The following is a 4,757-nucleotide window of genomic DNA, read 5'->3' as shown; positions in this document are numbered from 1 at the left end:
GAAATAATGCCTTAGCAATGAGATTCAATGAAAAAGGGCTATCACAATTAATATTCCCAAAATGACAAGGTTTCAAAAATAACCCCAACTGTATCATGTCCCAATATCCCAATGAAATAAAATAATTCGAACTTCAAAGAACTATAGAAAGTTTCATATTTTTCAGCGGAAGCAACCAAGAGAATGTGAAGCCATGTATGAAGACACAACTACACACGAAGTACCATAACAATCATTTTATTCAATTATCCCGCTCAACACCGCCAACCGCTCGTCACTGCTCAACCTGCACATAGGGAAAACACATGCGGGGCTGAGTATTATAAACATACTCAGTGGACTTATGCCGAAAGCAGATTTATAAACAATAGTAATTATCATGCCATTTTCAAGTGTCCATCGGGGTTTTATCTTTAGAAAGACCCGAGGCACCAAAATATATTCTTTATCAAATATCACGGTCGCGCAACAATTTTTCACATCGACGTTTACCATATCCTCATTCTACATGACAAAGAATGCGGCCGCAATCCAGGTCGCTACACCGGCCGACCCGTACGCCAGCACTCGGTCTAACATTGGTGTACACTAACCCAAGTAGAGTTTGCGGCTCTACAAGGATCCGAATTCGATTAATCAATAGTGGCATAGCCACGAGGGATAGGCATGACAAAACAAATCAAGGCATGATAATACAGATCTCATTCTCATCAATAAAGATTTAGGACCATGTCCTTATTTTAAAAGAAAAGCCCACCTCGTCGGCTTAGCTCGAACGTATTCTCTTCTCCTTGTTTATCACGCTGAGAGCACGAATTATCACCTTTAAATTAGGCGTATCACAAATTAGTTTCGAACATTGATTCAAAAATCATGCATGTTCCCACATTTCCCTTTTCCCATTAATTCGTTTTAATATCACCGTTCAAAATCAATATACGATTATCATATCACTTTTATTCGCACAACAACTCCTGATTTATCATCAAATCGTGTCACGCATGAGTGTTTTTCACACAACACACGCACACACACAACACGCATACCGAGGCATGCACATACACACACACGGTCACACACACACACGGTTTCACACACACACACACCTATTCATCCCAAACTCATCAATTGATCTCCCCTTCACTCAATCTAAATGCATGTGGACTCAAGAACACCAATTAATCGGTAGAGGAAGAAAGATTAATATAGAAAATACCTTTTTCAATAGAACGAACGGTAGAAACAAAGTAATAGCCTTGATTCTTCAACAAATTCTTTAATTTCAACTTCAATTCTTGGTAAAGAATGAAGAGATCTTGAATAAAATAGAAAATAAGTTGAAGAAGTAGTGGAAGCAGTGGGAGGCGTTTTTCTTCAAGAGAGAGGGGGCGTGTATTTTGATTTTTAGAATTAGGATCTCTCTCTTATTTATAGAGTGCAGGATATAATATCTTTAATAAAATAAATCAAAGATTTGGTAGAGATATGGGAGAGATTGGCGCTAAAATGGTTGAGAAATAAGGGGATTTTCGAATTCTAGGCTATTTAATTAGCCTATGATTTTATTTGGATATTTTACGGAGAAAAATAAAATATCACGGAGCAGAATAAAAATAATAAATCCTCCCAAATAATATAGGAAGTGGCGTGATTTTGGCTCCTCCCACAAGGGATTTAATTTCAAATATTATTTAAAAGAAGATATGGCAAGATCTTCTTAGATATGGTAAGATATGCTAGGATATTTGAATTTATTTATGGAAGAGAATAAACAAGGGATCAAATAATATAATAAAATAATCCCTTCTCCCAATAATAGGAGATTTTTGAAAATCTCCTTGACACAATCATGGGGGCCGAAAATTTGTGAAATAAATTAGGAATAATCGGACTTTGGATTTAACTCGGATAATTATCCCAAGTAAATAATTAAATCCAAGGAAATAGGATTTCTTCTCCAATAATGATATGGGTCGAAATTTCCAAATAAATAAATAATGCTCCTATTTAATTCTCACTTATCCCTTAGGAAAATAATTCACCACAATATTATTTTACCCCACATCAAAATATTCACATATTCGAATTTCACCTCCACTTCACATTTTCCAATGACTTTGACCATTCCACGGCCACGTCATATTTTCCACATCTTTGACTTTTCAATGCCACGTCATATATTTGACTATTCAAATAAATCTCAATTCCACAATGCAACTAGGTCACCAAGCAATCATGCAATTAATTCACTCATCAATAATACCATAGCACTAAAGGCGCTTAATGCAAAAATTTTATAACCCGAAAATTAGGGTTCGAAAAAGCGGGGCGTTACATTCTACCACTCTTAAAAGAAATTTCGTCCCGAAATTTGGTACCTTCATGGAAAGTGTTCCGGGTATAGTTCCATCGTCCCAAAATTTTCGCTCACTCTTAGCTCACACACATTACACACACTTGGGAATGGGAGATCTAGGGTAGTTTGGGTTCCGAAGGGGTGCATTTCTTCAGAAGTTTCAGTTGCAACACCGTGCGCATGTGGGCGAAGATACAATCTCTTTAAATTTCAGTTGTTTTTGCACTTTTGTGGTCGAACTTCACTTTTGGGAGTCGACTTGGCTGTTGATGTTACTTGTTATCCTTTCGCTTCTGTTGGTTTGCGTTTATTTGTGACATTTCAAGTTGATTTACGTAGATCTTGCTGCTGAGAGTTTATTTTAACAAGTTTTATGTCGATCTCTGTTTTATTTTGATGCTGTTGTACTCGATCTGGGAATTTGGTGATAGATCTATGGTTTGTTGATTTGTTGGAGGTTGTCGTTAAAATCTGAAGTTATGAAATGTTTCTGTTGGTTGGAGTTTGTGTCGGACGCTTGGATCCGGAGTGGAATTAGCGTCTGAGGTTGGATCCAAAGTGAGAAAGGGGAGTTGTTGGATGGATTTGAGTTTTCCGTTTGTTTCCTGTTTTACTTCGTCTAGCATCTCTGGATCTGTTTAGTTCTTGTTGTTATGCATCAAATTGGTTTGGATTTAGTTTGCTCTGCTCTGATTTCGTTCATGTTGTTTTTCTTATGAATTTTTACGCAATTTGGTTGAAGAAGATGATGTCGCTGTTAGTTAGAACCAGAGTTAGTTATTCTGCCAGCTTTTCGCCTGTACTCGGCTTTTTTTTCAGTCATGGTCCCCATAGTCAGTTTGTTTCCCGAGTCATGGAGAACCCGGAGTCGTCAACAGAACCAGAGCATTGCAAGACCGAGGAGGAGGAAGACCCGAATATGGCTCATCTAGTAGACCTTGATCCAGAAATAGGGTCGCTCACCGCACATCTCGACGGTGAACCCGCTCATGCTATAGTCTCGAACCCACGACGGAGGGCGATCGATATCAAGACGAATGTACTCGGAGTTTTACCCACTTTCTCCGGACGGAGGAACGAATACCCCTATGAATTTTTGAACGAGTTCAGTAAACTATGCAGCATTCAAAAGCGACCCAATGAGGCAACAGAGGAAGACTACCGTCTTCGAGCAATCCCGTTTGCTCTCAAAGGGGAGGCGAACACTTGGCTGCTAAGGCTCTCACCGGACTCGATCAACACGTTGAAGGACTTTAAACTAAAGTTTTTGGATTACTTTTTTCCGTCCAACAAGACGAATGCCTTGAAGAAGGAGATTCAGGAGTGCAAGCAGGAATACGATGAGTCTCTGAGTTCTTATTGGTCCCGTTTCAAGGGACTGCTGGATGCTTCTACGAACCAAAAAATTTCCGTACCGGGGCATTATACTCTTTTATATCCTATATTAGTATCTGGTTATATAAAAAAAAACTTTAGAATCCCAATTCCCTCATTAATATGCATCCCTACTCCCTCCGTCCCTCATTATGCATTCCAATTCTCCAATTCACTCTTATTTTTATTATATATATTGGTCTATGATTATATCCTATATTTTCTCATATTACGGGGCCATGCCTTTAAAAAAATGTTAATTTACTTTAAAAAAAGGGATCAACCATTCCGTTAACGCTAGCCTTTGAAAAAAAATGTACTCTCTCTGTTTTTTAAATAGTACTACCTTTATCCCCTAAATTTTAACTCACTTTGATCCAACACGGGTTTCAAAAAATGTAATGGAAAGTGAGTTGAAAAAATTAGTGGGGATGTGGGTCCTACTTTTAAAGTATTAGTTTTATAATAAAATAAAATATGAGTATGAATGAGTTAGTGGAACAAGATGGTCCACCACCAGAAATAGTAAAAGTGAAGTGTGTTAAATTTTCAGGGACGGATCGAATATAAATGATAAGCCCAGCCAATCAAAATTTGGGGACGGAGGTGGTAACTATTTCTATTTTTGGATCGATTCCTTAAGAGTTTGAAACTTTAGAGATAACACTATTTTTGGACGCTGGACTCCACATTACACTTTTCTGCTTTCACTGTTTTTTATTCTTGCTTATAACTCTTACTTTATTCATTTTTCTTTGCCATCTCTCTTACTTTACACCAATTATGTATTAAAACATGTTGCGTTTTAAATATTTTTATTTTTTAATGCGGAGAATATATATAAAAAATTTCTCCTTTCCACATGATTTACCAACCATTTTCTTTCTTTTTTTTCCATTTTCAAAAAATACTTCACTTTTTGCTCTTTATAAAAATATTAAAATATAACTACATTTTCTTTCTCATACTTTATCTAATTTTCCTACTTAAAACATCTAACACTATTTTTCTTCTCTAATATTTTTTT

This window comes from Salvia hispanica, chromosome 6 (assembly GCF_023119035.1).
Source record: "Salvia hispanica cultivar TCC Black 2014 chromosome 6, UniMelb_Shisp_WGS_1.0, whole genome shotgun sequence".
NCBI lineage: Eukaryota > Viridiplantae > Streptophyta > Magnoliopsida > Lamiales > Lamiaceae > Salvia > Salvia hispanica.
The sequence above is the reverse complement of the archived record's forward strand: the minus strand, read 5'-3'. Positions refer to the sequence as shown.